The sequence below is a fragment of the Lissotriton helveticus genome, chromosome 5_1 (assembly GCF_964261635.1).
Source record: "Lissotriton helveticus chromosome 5_1, aLisHel1.1, whole genome shotgun sequence".
Classification (NCBI taxonomy): Eukaryota; Metazoa; Chordata; class Amphibia; order Caudata; family Salamandridae; genus Lissotriton; species Lissotriton helveticus.
In genome coordinates this window covers 348,972,731-348,989,553 of record NC_136065.1, presented here as the reverse complement: position 1 = coordinate 348,989,553, position 16,823 = coordinate 348,972,731, and the positions used below count along the sequence as shown (strand labels likewise).

The following is a 16,823-nucleotide window of genomic DNA, read 5'->3' as shown; positions in this document are numbered from 1 at the left end:
TGGGAGTACATCGGAAGTGGATCATGCATTGGTCTCCTAGACCGATTTTTCATGATTTCCCCTAGGAGTTGCAAAGGCATTCCCTATTTTCCAAAATGCGTTTAGACGTGGCCAACACCATTTTATGGTTGCAAACCCCTGCCATTTTCCAAATCGCAGGGTCTGCAAATTGGTTTAGTCCATGTGACCCTTTACACTGTCCAGGAGTCTCAGTTTTGGTTCACTTTGATTGAGCCATGTGGATGAAAGGCCCGGATTACAAACAATGATTTGCAAAATGAAAGCCCAGACCTGGAAGCATGGCGTCCCCGGTGACGTAGCCTCATTTGGTAACCTCGTGCATCTGCCAGCTATCAAAGAGCGGGAGCAGCAATTAGCAAACATCTGTTCACCTGCGCACAGGCAGTTCCTTCCATCCTTCTCCACCCTCTCCCACCACGAAGGTTAATTATGAAACCGGGAGAGGCTGCACTTAAAATCCACACATTCCCTGGAATCAACGGATTTGACAGAAAGGAAAGAAGGACAAAAACCACGTTTTTTTATAGCATTTCCTTCGCAGCAGATGCAAAACCCTGATACTTATGGAGTTTTTTTTTACAAATGAAACGGTTCTAAAATGCATATTTGTTACGTTTGACAATATAGATTTTTTTGTGTGGGAACAAGGCACAGTTCTGTACTCAGAATCCTGGCATGGTGTACTAAAATCGTTACTCTTTGATCATTTCGTGGCTGATGGTGATGAGTGTGATGATGATGATGATGATGATGATGAAAGTGATGATGACTGTGATCTGTCAAACCACCTGTGGAATGTATTCCGATCCCAGAAAGGCAAGCTCCGCATTTCATCTTTCCGCAGTAAATGAAATAATGGACACTTTTGATCAAGAAACATTAGGTTAAGATAAATGTAACCTTGAGATTTTTCAGTGATTAAACGACTGATGTATGAGTCATTTAGACTTCAACAGCAATGGAATCACATTTGGATGCTGTGGCTGTACAGAATGTACTGTCATCCTTATATAGCTCTTTATAATGATGTGACCAACCTGTTTCTAATCATTTTTCAATGTTGGCATATATAAGCACTGAGGAACAGAGAGAGATAAATCAGTTGGCCCAATGTCACCTAATTAACTCTTTTTGTAAAGTTTTGCTTCTTCCTGTGACACACTAAATGAGTAGCTCTATGCAGTATCACGGCACAGGATTTGTACTATGTTCCACTCCACCGAAGACCTAGGGACATTTTTAAAATTCAATATTGGTCCAGTAGAGGAGACACTTGCTTTTAAAGCTGGCAGCCTTTTAAACAGATTACCATCAACCAGATCTGCAGTACCATTCAGTCATCCACCTTTTAACGCTGTGCAAGTATGTAGAACCCCCAGGGTTTTCTCCTACAAGAGACCTTAGTCAGAAAGAGATCCCCTTTGGGCTACCAGATATACTTAACTATACACGTTCACAATCAGAATCATACCCTCATCCATATCACCAGAACATAACACCAATACCCTCAAAAGGTCAAGTGCTGAAAAATATATACAACATGTATTCGTCTTAAAACATTAAAAAGGTTAAAAAACAATTCAGTAATTGGTCAGCAATTGTATGGATATAAAATAAAGACAACCACAAATCCCACAATTAACAATATAGGGAGAACCTTCAAGAAAAAGAGTTTCGGCTAAACAGGCTAATACATTTGACCAATTAATTTTTATGACATTAATTTTTTGTATAATCAACTTGACAAATAAAAAAAAATGTCTATCACAGTCTATAGTATGCCTGTTGACATTGGGCGTCGACGCGTTTCAGTGGGTGTAACCGCTTAAACACCACCTTCTTCCGGACAAAGGACGATATCTCCCAAACCTCAATCTGAATCTGTCTTGATTCAATAGAATCTTGTCCAGTGAGTTCACGTCCAGGGTAATCAAAGTAAATTCATCCTCCCATGTGATGCCCTCTATTTTATGGAATATGATATCTGACACTGCTTGCAATCACCGTTCATCGACTGTAATGTATTAAGAAGCACAATACACAGGCTGTGAATAATTCATACATGTTACAAAATGGCCACCGTATATGAAAGTGAAATGTGGGCTATTGATGATACAACTCTCTTGCATATTTTTTGTTTATTTATACAAGTCCTTGTGAAGCTGTCTTATCGTGTGATCAAGACACATTTGTGTGGAAATGCGTAGCGGTTAAGGAATAAAGATTATGGTTAAAGCAACCAGACCTCTGAGAGTGCGTAATTTACTCTTTTTGTTCTTGGATATTGACGACCGGTTTGGGTTTACCGGCACCACGCACCACCTGACTAAGGGACTAATCCCGGAAATACCCGACTTGGATTGCTTCTCACATATGGAGATATATATATATATATATATATATATATATATATATATATATATATATATATATATATATATATATATATATATATATATATATATATATATATATATATATATATATATATATATATTTATTCCCTTCTCCTTTCTCCAACCAGTTCCCTGCTTCTCTTGTCTTTTTGGGAGTAGACCCCCCATACTTACCTTAAATGCGTGATAAAAGCATGTGTGGTAACGGTCTATACTTGCTAAACATATGCAGAGGAACACATGCATGATGAAGGCACTGCTCTGCAAAAACCGCCCTGCAAAGACTGCTCCCGCATATAACATCAGTGTTTCACCTTTACATTCACAAGATTGGTCTTCTGAAGGTCAATCCGTATTCTCATAAGCCTTTACGTTGATAAGTTTCCAAATAATCCAAATGATGCTCAGTGTCTTGACGAGCTTGTTGGGAGCACCAACTTTGCAGCTTCTACCAGACATTCTATTGGGATAGGAAAGGCCAAAGTTTTCCTTCAACAAAAATCTAGTGCTTTGCTGAAAAGAGCCTCAGATATTTGACTTCACTCTTCGTCACCTCAAACATGTGCCAGAGGTGGTGTATTGTTCGTCTGACCTCAGGTAATAATATTGTCTTTGTATTGTATAAGATCACCGGCCTCCTGACCATCACCATCTGGAGAATGGACTCTCATTCCGGAAAACTGAAGATGCTGGTAGTTAGCACCTTTGGAGATGGCCCCGGGTTTGAACAGGAATCTGCATCCATTTGGTCCTTTCAACGAAACTGGAGAATGATAGTCTCTTACGCTGCAGTGACAGATTGATCAGCAAACAGTTCATCTCATTGTCCCTCCCCTTTTCTGGGACCCCAACTATGTGTATATTATTCCACCGAGATCCGCCATCACTATCAGTTGTTGTGACATTGACTGCAGTTTAGAAAAGGTGTCTTTACCTCTTCCGAGGTTTTGTCTGTCTTCTTCCCGCGGTCTGGGATTTTAGTGAAATCTGCATAAAGGAGATTGTGGTCCATGGCTATGTTGTCTGTTTTCTGCTTCAGTTTCCACACGCTGCCTTCTAATACTGTGGGCCTAGGACTCATGACTTCACTGGGTTGCTGCAAGGAGGGAATCTGTGTTTGGCAGGAGGTGCAGCCCCACCCATAATTACACACTTGTCAAAATTGCTTTGTTGTTCCAATTGGGTATTAAGGTCTCCACAGAAAACTAAGAGCAAATGACACCCTTGTGTGGGCAGGAGCATTTATTCTACGCCAATATTTGAACTATATTTTGAGCTTATATATTGTGAATAACCACCTGCTATGCAGCCAGGTGCCTCTACAGAGAGGTGACAATTGTGCACAAAGGTCCATGAAACACAAGGAAAATTCAGCCACTTGACTGCCCACCTCGAGTAATGAGGCCAATATATGAAAAATAAATCATCTGATTTAGAGTTTGGCAGCGGGGATACTCCATCACAAAGGTGACAGATATTATGTCTGCAGTATTATGAATGCATGATATCCTGTCCCTAAATTTTGTCAGCATAGGATTGCATTTTCAGCACCAATTCTCACAGGAGATAGAGCTGTGAAATAAAACACTTATTAAGCAAGATAGAGGAAGTGACGAATGTCCCCAATGGACTGGAGTTAAGCAATCGCTACTATTTCAATCAGTTAAGAACAGGAGGCTTGGGATGATCAGCAATGGGCCTAAAGAAGAAGAACATTGAGGAATTCAGTATATGTTTTTCTATAGCGTGGTATTCAGTCTCGCTTTTAAGGTGGGCATCACTATCAAAATATTAGGTGATCAGAAAATAAATTATAGGGTGAAACAGTTATGCATGGACCTCACCAAAGACAGGAATGGTAACATACATAAAAAGAAGGAGGATTTTAGGATGCTATTGATATGCTTACCGCACCAGCTGAGGGTCAGAAGGGTTTTTATAGGGTTCACCCAACAACCAAAATATGATTAAAGCTTTGCTACATTGAAAGGAAAGCAATTTTAAACCTCCATTTCTGAATTCCTAATGATCGCGTGCATGTCTAAAGTCTCCCCATGCAGTCGACGCGGGGGTAATCTATTGGATTACACGATTTGCGATGTCTCCCTCCGCCTCAGCTGGGGTTGGAAGCAGCAGACACTCTACGCGGACTTTGCTGCAGATGGAGAATTTGATTTCAATTTACTTCCACTAAGCCTTTCTCCGGCAGTTAGCAATGAGGCCTGAAAGCGTGAAAATGCAATGAGATGCAGCATGCCTAATGCAGTAGGCTGCAGAGGAACAACGAGACAAGAACACTTTCCATGTAAAAGTCAATTATAAGTCGAGGAGGGTGGGATGGGCTTTGCTACACAGAAACACTTGCCTAAACAGTGGCTGGAAGTGAGTTTCAGGATCAATACCAGCTCTCTTAGAGTGATGTTTTACATCTGAGAAACAGCAGAGGCGTGAATGGCCAAAGAAATTATGAAAAAGTCGAATTTAATCGAGACTGCCTGTCTTCTCTGAAAGCTGCTAGAGCCAAACCAGTATGAAGTGCAATAGAGTTTGTGCAATACTATTGGTTCAGAAATGCTATTAGGTACTCAGCTCTGCAGTCATTGTTATGGGGGTTTTCGATGGTTACTGATCATTTTTTGCCCTTTGCAAACATACTCAGAATGTTAGCCAACTTATAGAATCTGCATGTTTCTGCTAATTCTAAACCCTATACAACGTCCTCGCTCATGTACTTTGCATATAATGACCATTACTCAAATTATCTTTGCATTGCATCCCTCGGCTTAGTGCCTGATAGCCAAGTAACCAATATAATGAGTTTTAAAACAAATAGAACTCCAAAATAGAAAGCAACCCACACATTTCTACCAGATACATTTTTGTTGCAGTTTGTTTAGACAAAGTAGTAACATCCAAAAGCAGACAATGATGATGTGACCTAAGTAGTGAGAGGGTAATAGCCCTCAACTTCCTGTTTAGTGTAACCCTTGAAATTGCACTCCCAATCCCTTGGCATTTGAAAGCAGAGACATGCTGCTGCTCGCTGACCGTGTCTCATAGCGTGAGACATGGGTGGCAACTTTCAATTGGCTAATATTAGGATATTTTGTAGTTCTATAATTTTGCATCTTGTTTTCATTGTTTTTCTCATGGCAAACGCTTTTGCACTCTGTGTCCGAAAATAAAGGGATGAAAGAACAAAGTGTGTGTGTTTTGTGTGTGGGGGGGGGGGTGCAAGCAGATGGATAAGCCAACTCTTTGAGCCTGATCTCTGTCTTTGCAACTTCGATCATGAATGTGCAGTCACACTTTTCTTTCACTAAATCTAAATAAACAACAACCTGAAGTTCAATTTACACATTTCAGCGAAAATCATAGTTGAGCTAAAAATGATTTCTCTAACAGAATCAATCTTCCATTACTAAATGAGCCTCAGGCAAATTACAGGTTTAACTTCAGCACAACAGCAACGAAATTCAAGCATTGCAGCAAAGTACAAGAAAACTGAATGTAACATGATATGAACAATGCGGTAATCATGCGGCTAAATTTTGTATGAAAGCAAACATATCCATTAAAAACAAAATGTGTATGCATTTATACACATACGCACACCCACCCACCCATCCACACACACACACACACACACACACACACACATTTGCATGCATACATATATACAATTGCCAGTTATTCAAGGAAGCAAATTTGTCTATTTTTGCAAACTAAACAACATTGAGGTAGTATAATATTGTTAAATGACTTGATGATATTCATGTGATGATTGAACTACAAAGTCAGTTTAAACAAAGTCACGATGTGTTAGCCCAAGTTCCATTCATAGATTATTGTTACTGTTTTTGTTTTTTAACTTGGTAGGGGCGTGGGTGGGCATATTCCAACTGGGACCTGATATATACAGGAGCAAATTGGGTGTCTGTTGGATCAAACCATCAAATCACTTGAAACACCTCGGTCTCTTTTGTTTCAGTTTCTCCACTCTGTAGTCATTGCCTGTTCATTAATTGCCACGTTTTCATAATTGCCAGCTACATCTTTGTCACTGTGCAGCTAGTGTCTATTTTAGTTGTGTTTTTGTTGACCAAATTGATTAATGCTATGAACATGCATACATTGATTTTTCTAGGATACGAACCATTGATTTTTCCTAAAGTTCCTCGTGAATTGATATATGTAAATTGCATAATCCGATTGTGTGTTTTTTAATGTCTAATTTCCCACGCTTTCCAATGGTAGCTGTAGAGCTGTTTATTTAGTAGTTTGTTTAATTCTTTAAACTGGCCCCTGAATTTACATTGGCAAAGGATCCCTCAGCCTTCAAAAAACCTTTTCTTTTTCGTATCCTTCCCATCCTTAGAGTGTCATGCTGGAGGGGAGAAGAAAGGGTGTGCTGGTCAGATGCAATTAGCCCAGCAGTGATAGGTGTATTGTCAGAGATAGGTCTCCATATCCCAGTCTGAATCCTCAGCCTAAAAAGAAAAAGGAGATGGCGGGAGGGAGAAAATGAGAGGGATTTTGAATTGAATGCCAGGCAGGTACAGTTAATCCTCGGATGTCCTACAATTTGTTCCTCGGAAGCAGTGAGCCGCAGCGCATCTTACGGTGTGTGTGAAAGGATGCAGGCTTGCAGAAGGATGGAAGACAAATGTATGGTTTTATTTGTTTACAAGCTGTACCTTGTGCAAAATGACTTTATTGTGGTGTGCTGCGTGGAGCCCGAATTGTGATGTTCTGTGTTCCTGGAGATAAGAAAAAGCTGTTATTCCTAACGCTTAAAAGCACTAAGGAGTCATCAGAAAGCCAGAAGTTTATCCTGGGAGCACAGGAGGGGTGGAACAGATTCTGCGAGAGGTGATGCAGTGTTCCCTCTAAATGCATGGGGCACCTGCCACAGAATATCTAGACTTCAGGGTGGATAGACACAATTGATGAGTAGTGTGTAGAACGGTTGACAAGAGAGACAGGGTCACTTTCGTGAAGCCGCACTTCGTATTCTATAGTAAGAATGGTGGGGTTCAGTGAAGATAAGTGTTAAGTACAGTGCTTAATTTGAGCCTGTGGTTTCTGGTGCTCAGCACCAGCACTTAATGGTCAACACCACACTTAGGACAGTCTGCCACAAGGTGGCGCTGCTAATCTAATTTAGAGATGAGCAGAACAACAGTTGTTTATGACTACAAAATACATAAAAAATGACTAACACCTGCCTACCCACCATTCCTTTAGCTTTGGGGACCTGGAATAATCGCACCTGTTGTACTTGCAGGCGAGAGAGATGGCTTTTAGTTGTTATGGCAGCTAGGATAGGGGCGATGGGTGGTGCAAGATGCAGTGGTCTCCTGGTCAGGGCCCGGGCCCTTATCATTTTACAAACTAAGCACTGGTTAAATACCACAGCGCAGAGTTCTGCAAAATACTTTTGTCAGTTCCAGAGAAGTTATATTTGCCCATCTTCCTAGGCATTTCACAGTGGATAGCATGGCTACTTTTAAATCAGATCTTTAAGAAAGATACTCAGGCTTTCTCTTGTGTTTGTCTGCAAAGGTTTAGATTCCAATGTATTATCTGTACTTGTTGTTCATGTGTTTCACACAGCGCTTTAAGTGAGATGAAAAAGGGGCGGGGGTTCTCTGAAAGGGACATGGTCAAAGAAGCCTAACTAGGAATCCTTTCAAAAGGAGAAGTCTATGTATTCAATTCAATTAAAAAATGAGTTATTGGGTATATATATATATATAACCATATAGCAAACAAGACATAAAACTTTGCATTACAGTACATATAGAAGATAAAATTCAGTTTTCTATAATGGGATAAGCCTTACAGTGTCTGTACATAACCATTGAGCAATTTTTCCAGAAATAAGCAAGTATGAAATAAAAAACATTTGAAATACATGTGCAAAATTCGCATAAAGTGATTGATGCCAACCTAGAAATGAATATATGCGGATTCCTATAAAACACATGTGCAAAACTCGCAATAATAAAGTGCAGTTTCCACAGTAATGCATGTGCAAGAATTGCAATATTAAAATGGCTTGTGCTAATAAACAGCACATTTAGGCTCATTTCTCATGCTAAAAGTATCATAATGTGGAATTTAATAATTCATAATCATATAATGATTGATTTCCTTACAGATACACATTTTAAAATATATGCAGCTACATAAAAACAAACATCCGTGCTTCTCAGTTCAAACATTATCTGCAGTGCATCCTTAGTTGTTCTTATTTTGTACTTTAAAACAATGGGCTTTAAATATAATTTCCTTAAAAAAATATAAAATTTACAGAAAAGCATAAAATGACAACAACTCTGTTTGGATATCCCGTCACAAGGACATGGTGAGGTACTATGTAATCCAGAGCGTGACTTAAACCGTGTAAACTAAAGCCCTGTGTGTTACACATAATTCCACCGGGCTAGTGTTTGGGTGTCTGTGAGTTTTCTGTTATTGCAGCCAGACAGTAATACAACAACCAATGTACGTACCTAAAACAAGACAGACCTATTAGCTTTGCCTGTGCTTATTAGCAGTGTCACACACACGAATAACATCAATGATTTTGTTGTAAATTATCTCTTCCATATGCATATCCCACAGATTACCACAAATACAACTGGCACATATGCAGCCGTAGCTCTGTGTGCTGTTCAGAGAGGCCAATGTTTGGATGTGCATGTAGTAAGCTCAGCAGCTCTCCGACCCACTGACAGGCACTGTAAGAAGCTCCCACTGCCTGCCATCTCAACTTGAGAGCTCTCAATCTTGTGCCACGATAAACACCCAACCTGACCTCACACAGACAATGAAAAGCGGCTCACGTCGCAGTATGCTCAATTCAAAGTCATATGTTGCATGAAAGAACATGCTGAAACATGACATCTTGAAAAAGCAACTACTCTTAATCAAGATCAAGTTAAGTTTGTGAAATGTAAACGGGCACTGTATCACTGACATGTATTCTTTTAACAAGTTTTACAGTCATTTTTCAGAAATTGATCCTGTTTTTACCAATAAAGTTAAGGACATGAATACAGAGCCCAATACTGACCCATTTCAAAGCTTTTTTTTAATTACTGCAGGATCTGAAATCCGGGAGGATCCACCCCACTTAAAGTTCTCATTCCACTTAAATACTGATGTAAATAAATGTACAATTAGTAAGTTTTAAAGGGCATTGTTTCTAATTTAACAGCGTTAGGCTATTTGGACCATTTTCAATCCTCATGATTAGACAAAGTGGTTGTAAGTGCTTGGAATTGTCCAGATAATAGGGCAACTCAAGAGTTGTCTGGAACCACTCACCAGAGTTTCACAAACTTTATGCATGAAAGCATGTTCTGTTGGGTGGCTGTTGCACTCTTTAACATTAGCAGTGGATCAAGGCGTCTGCGCCGTGCAAGATGGCGGCGGACCCGTGAGATCCGATGATGTGTGGGAAATAATTAATTAAGAAAAGCTGCTTTCAGCCTCCAATTGTTTACTTTTTCTCATGCCTTTGGGAGATGCTTAATCCCCACATCGGAGGGAACTTCTGGTGCCCTCCTCCAAGCCTGCTACATGTCGCAGTGCTGCGTCAGTGATTTCCCGCAATAATGAGAGTGGCTGCCATTTCCTCAGTGCACTACTCACATCTTTTTTCTCTATGTAATCTATAATCACCACAAGTAAGGTATTTTATGAATGACCAGGAACTCAATAGGCTTCATTTTGACACAACTATGGTTTCAACTGCATTTTGGAAAATATAAGTCTCCTCTGCATATAATTTCTTTATTTTGCCTCACTAAACATTCTTCCTGTGTGACCAGGAGCTTTGAAGATTTCATTTCGGCATTGATATGTTTTTTCTGCTCAATGAAGTCATAAACCTCCTCTGCTTATATTTGCTATGTCCAGGAAGGAAATGTGCTATGGGTTGCTTCTTTTTGAGGTAATTTCATCATGTCGCTTTGCCTCCAAGTTATGCTTGAGGTACTCTACTTAACAGGTCTTCACATAATTACTGCTTCCAGATTTTTTCAACGACTATAGAGTTCTTTGGTTATCTACTGCCTTTTTTCTGTCCCAATATGATTGCATCACAATCATCTTTGGTATATTTTAGTTTTTTTCTGCCTCATTATCTTAAACTTTGTTCTTCTTGATGCTATTTTATCTGTATGTCATCATTGCTTCATTTTATGGGCAGAATAAATCCTTTCAGAAGATTTCTCATAATACTGTGCACCACATCAAAATGACCATTGAGGCTAAAGCCTCCTCTTCTAGCATGAAATCTAAGAGAGTGAATATTATCCTCCATCACCTATCATGCCTTTTAATAATCCAGTTCTGGATGCCATCCTTGATGAGGTTAGGGGTTCACAACCTTTTATGTGTACCACAAATGAGAAACTTCAACATATTGAGAATCAATGGAACATCATGGAGGGAAAAAAGTGGAAATGGAGCAGCATGTTAGTCCTAATCACGATATGGCTACTAAAACTCATTTGCTTAAACAGGAGATCCTGAAAAACAAACTCCATGAAGAAGATTTGGAAAACAGGAATCGTTGTAATAATCTCTACCTCCAAGGTCTGCAAGAAGCGTTTGAAGGTCCCAATCTTCTTGAACTTCTTGAAAACATTTCTTCCAGATCTCCTTGGTCTTCAGACTGTTACTCCTTTCAATTTCCTGATTTCATCCTCATTCTTCTAAACCTAGAGGAGTAATTATGGTTTTTCTTGAATTCCCAGACCTGCTACATGGCTTGAAAGCTGCTAAGGACAAACAACATCTTGTTTGATCCGATAATAACATATTCAAATCTCAAGACATCTCCAATGCTACCAATGTTGGGCAAAAGGAATTCCATGTTTTGAGACCTCAAATGAGACATTTGAACATATGTTATGGTATTCTCCACCCCTGCTGATGCACAAAACCTCACAAATGCACGTCTAAATCCTGTTAAGTAAAAAATGTTTCTTCAGAATATTTCATCCCATGTTATGAACACAACTGTTCCGAAGTCTTAAGATTCTCTCATGCACCTGTTCTCCTTTTATTCAATTTTCATTTCGTCTAAACTTATTTATCTACTCTCTGATGTTGTTCTTGTGATGGTGCTGATATGCCTCTTACCACTTCTTAGTAATTTTCCTTTCAGATCTGGATGCTCATTCTTGATCTGGTCCTTTATGTCTTTTTATGTATCCTCTTTCCTTTGCTAACATTTTTCTCTCCTGTTTATTCTCTGTGAGTGCCTATATGATTCTCATGTTATTCCTCCCTGCTCTTTTCCTGTGTTGCACTTGGTAAATATTGTAATTTTGTCTCCTTTCCCTTTTTTGTCTCCTTTCCCTTTTTTGCACCTTTTCACCCATATTCCTGTATTCTTCCCTTCATGTAGTCAATATGTTTAATATCTCCTGAAATGCTTGAGGACTTGGGTCCCCATTCAAACAAGAAAAGGTACTTTACCATTTATCTAAGCTTGATTCTGAAGTCGCATTTTTACAAGAAACTCATTGTAATAGCGTTGAATCTGTTAAACTGAAAAGACAATGGGTTGGTCAACTGTTTCTCTCTCCTGCTGTAAATCATAAAGGTGGCATTGCTATTTTTTCATAAATTGCTAAGACCACAGGCTTTTTCTCCTGAATGTGATACCGAAAGGCTCTGGATGTTGGTTAAAACTATTATCCATAATAAGCATGTTACTCTGTTTAATGTTTATGGCCCAGTTAAATCGGATCCTGATTTTGGCATATTATTAAAGTAAAACCTGACAATATTTCCAATTCTAAAATCATTATGGCGGGTGCTTTTAATCAATTGTTTGATCCTTTTACAGATAAAACCTCAAATATGAATTTAAACTTGACAAATCATGAAAAGCTTTCCAATCAGCTATTACATTTCAACCACTATTTGCTGTTTGGAAAGATTGTAAACCTAAAAAATTTGAATCAATTGTTTTCGAATGTTCATTGTATATTGTCCAGAATTGATTATGTTTTGGTCACTAAGTCATTACTCTCAACACCCGAACTCAACTCCCGAACGCTGCCTGACTTCAAAATGGCGGATCGGGTCATTCTTAGACTTTTAGCCATCTAAGTGCCCGCAATCCTTGATCTTACCTGACACTAACATCTCTGGGCCTCATCTGGCATCCAACTAGGGGGGCTCATACACCTTGGACAGAATGCTGCAGGACCCTTGGTGTTCATAGGGACCGACGCCTGACCCGAAAATGGCACCCACAACAACTCAACAATTCAAGATGACCCGGGCGATCTAACACTGCACCCGGGGGTCCTCCCTCATCAACACAGCTCAGTTTTTCTTCTACCGGCAAGAGCTCTTCAGTGGATGCCATGGTGAGTCGTTTCTCATCTCCTACAGCCCCTCCGTTAATCTACTAGTCATACAGAGAATGAAGCTGTCCTCCAGTTCTACCACTCTTGTCTCGGCAATCTTAATGGCGTGTAGAGTATCCGACATGTCTGATACTTACCTCGTTTTCATAGCTCCATCATTATCTAGATCAACCGATTTCTATTGTGAAAGAGAGGGATATAGGAGACACCCCACCTGATCCCAAAATGGCGGCCGTCTCTCCCTTGTTGCCTCCTCGTGGCAACACTCCCCTCCATGAGAGACTAGCGGCACTGACTCTGGCCTCTTGCTGCTCCTTGTTTCATCAATCAGCTCCCCTCGAACAGATATATTTGGGGATGGCTGAATGTAACACTAAGGTCAATAGTCCCCTGCCTGACCCCAAGATGGCTGCCATAGTAGTCCCCTCAACGCTTTTACTTCCCTGGGACAATAATTGGGCATTGGCCAGAGCTTGAACCTATCCCCTAACTTGCTTACACATCAGAATGTGGAACCTGCGGAACTTACTCCAGACTTTAGAGACCTAGCGATTTGGCCGATGCCCGGTGGTGCTACCAGTTAGCTAATGAGGAGATTGGTTGTGGACTCCCCCCCTGCCATCACCTACCCAGCCGGACCTTTCCCCTCGTCTCTACGTCCTATCTTCCTCCTACCCCTTTACCCTATCCCCTTACCCTTCAATGCTCCATTCACCTTGTCCCCTATGTTCTTCAAATGCTTTTCTTGATACTTTTGTAACTTGTCACTGATGAAAAATTGCAACATTATTGTTCCTCATCTAAAACGCTTGCCCCTATCCCCTCTCCCCTGAATCTCTCCCCTTACCTGCTACACTGCCTAGCCCCCTGTTCTTTGTGCCCTTTGACTAAGCACCCCTTCTTCCTTTGTTGGGGAATGATCCAATATTTATATTCTGGAGTCTCAGCAAACTTGCTGAGAGAGTCCACAGCGCCAAGTGAGCCACTCACAGCTGCGGTATGGTATGGCACCCCTTGCCAAAGCCCTCCCTCTCCCCTTTTTGGGAAAGGATCCAGTTTGCAGGCCTTGGAGTGTCAGAGACCCCTCTGATAGAGTCCACTGCATAAAGGGAGCCTCTCGCAACAGACATGGGGAAATGATTCCACTTCCCCTAGGATGACAGCTTACTGGACTTGGACGTAGCTTTGACTCGTCTACCGGTCTGTGTCCCCGTCGCCCTCCCCCTCTTCTTTCCATGCTGTGTCTCTCAGCCTCCCATCCTCTCTCCCTCCTTCATTCTCTGTCTACTTCCCCCGCTCTTTCCACCCTCCCCCATCTCTCCCCTTGCCTGCTTTTTCCCTTTCATATATGTTGCTTATTGTTTTTCTCGACTTTACAAATAATTATATTGCCATGCTCTAATAACTGTGAAACCTTTGTAACAATGTATCCTGCAACTATGATCTTATACTCATGTAAAGCGCTCTGATACCTCTGGGTCTAGCCAGCGCTATATAAAACCTTTAAAATAAAAAAATAAAAAAAACTCTACAATCTTCTGAAATTGGCTCAATTATTAAATCTAATCATGTCCCAGTTCTGTCCTCTTTTGATTTTTCTAATATTGATTCTAAAACTGGCCGATGGAGATTTAATAATTCTTTCTTATCTGAAGATCAATTTTTCATTGAAGCTACTGCCTTCATAAAATATTTGTTTTCTTTTTATTAATTCTAATGATATATCTATTGCCAAAAATGTTGATATTTTCAAAGTCTCATTTTGCGCATTTCCTATAGATTATTCTGCCAGGAGGAAAAAACTGTTAAATGCTCAATAATTCTTCCTACTCAAACAAATTAAGACCCTTAAAGATGCCTACTTTTCAGACTCCGGCCCGCCTAGCCCGGTGGCTGCCTCACTGTGACGGTCTCTGCTGGCGCAGCTGCGGTAGCCCTGGCACCCTCCTCCACCTGCTATGGAATTGCCCAAAACTCACGAGATACTGGGAGAGGATACTTGACGACATAGATAGGGCATTTGACACACCATTCCAAGGCTTCCGGCTTATTTACTCTTAGGACTGCCTAATGCCCTGACCTTCCCCTTGATCTCTACCAGGGGTACCAAGATGGCGGCTGCGCTGAATGCTGCGCTCCGGGTGTTGTTGGTGGAAATCAGACAAAATGCCAGAGCACACGCAATGGCTGAATCAGTTATGGTACCGTTCATGCATGGAGAGGCTGTCAATGGCGACACTTGGGAATAAATTGGAATCAGCAAAGATCTGGGCCCCCTTCATTTCCATTTTCTCCACTGAGTTCCGGGAATTGTCCTGTCCTAATTATCTCCAGATTTTGAAATTGATACCCGAGGGGGGAGTGGGCACATAGAGCGCTCTAGCCCTGAAGCACTCCCTGAACTCTTTTTTGGCCCTTGTCGGTTCTCATATCCATTAGCTTCCAGGCCAGATTGCTTTTTCTTTATTTCGCTCACTGGATAGGGATGGGTGGGGGTGGAGGGTGGTTGCGAGAGGGTTCTTTGTTCGTTGTTCTTTTGTTTTCCTCTTAAATGCAGACCCAATAGCACTTCACGGTTATGGGCCAGCTTTGGTAGGCTGCTATGTACACACACCGCTACGCTACAGACGCTGCTTGCATCCACTCACGGGATTGTGAGGCCTCCCACTCAGGTTTTCTTACCAATGTAGCCAGCCCTGCTTGGGTTGTAGGCGACACACTATGTACTTACCTGCTTGGTACCTAACATCATTGCCTGCCCTCCTGACTTGATTATTTATTTGCCGGCCTGCTGGGTTGTAGGCGACACTGTATTGTATTTTCACAGAAAGTGTTCTGCTAATACAAAACGATTTAATACTAAAGATGCTTACTTTTCCTCTAAATCTATGTTGCACAATTTGATTTAAAGCTAAATCTGATCTTAACAAACTTGCTACTATTGATGCATGAAATACCTTGCTTATGCTCAAATATAAGTCTCGTGGGGGTAGAATAACGCTGGTAAAATGCTTGCTAACTATTTTAGAATAAGAACAGAACATAAGACTATTGGTTCTATCATTAACCAACCTTATATTTCCACATTGGTATCCAATGCTGGAATATCTTCTTCCTTTTTTGACGACCTCTCTTGTCCACCATCTCTTCCAGGTGCATTTGCTGAGTTATAAACTGACATAACACTTAAAGACATTTTGGAAGCGATTCATTCTATGAAAAACGCAAATTTACCTGATCCAGATGGGTTCTCTATTGAACTTATTATATCATTTTCTTCATTCTTTGCCTCTAAATTATTAGAACTTTTTAACTCTTGTTTCTCTGATTCCAAGGCCTGTGGTTCCTCCTTGGAAGCCCTGGCAATCATAATTCCCAAACAAGACAAGGACCCAAAATTCTGCAGGAATTATAGGCCCATTTCCCTTATCAATTATGACTGTAAGAGCTTTGATAATTTTATCATTTACTAGACTCCTATAGAATTATGAGATCATCTCCTCTTCATTGAGATTTTTTTTTTCAAACACCAAATCATTCCTGACTCTACACCTAAATACACCTGCTACTCCTTTGAATAAGATTGTGTATGACACTATTCAGAAATGCTGCCATCATTTACAAGTCACTAGGATCCTGTAATTCCACTAGAACAAAACGTCCTCTGGAGTTCATATGGGAACATGATTTATCATTCTCATTTTCTCCAGAATTCTGGGACATTTGCCTCAAAAAATTTCCAACCTTCAAAGCTGTGTGCATCACATTGACACTCTTTTTTTTCTTTACAACAGAGCTGTTGCAACACTGCTATCTATTGATAAATTTTCCTCATCCACTTCACCTTTATATTGTTCTGCTCTAAATACAGTGGCTCTTTGTTATGTTATGTTATGTTATGTTAATTGAATTTTTTGAGTGCACAGCTGCCCCAGCAAAGGGGCGTCCCGGCGCTATATCTGAAAACGGTAACATAACCAACAACGCAGGAGGAGTAGGGGGTAAT

General features: G+C 40.5%; 1 protein-coding gene across 1 annotated transcript in view; it reads right to left on the bottom strand.

The window, feature by feature from the left end:
- PLCH2 (phospholipase C eta 2) overlaps positions 1-11,150 on the bottom strand; it is a 631,566-nt gene extending 620,416 nt beyond the window's left edge. The window contains exon 1 of the mRNA XM_078642469.1: positions 11,021-11,150. The gene's annotated coding sequence lies outside the window, so the exon portion shown is untranslated. The remainder of the gene's footprint in view (positions 1-11,020) is intronic.
- Between the last annotated feature and the right edge of the window lie 5,673 nt (positions 11,151-16,823).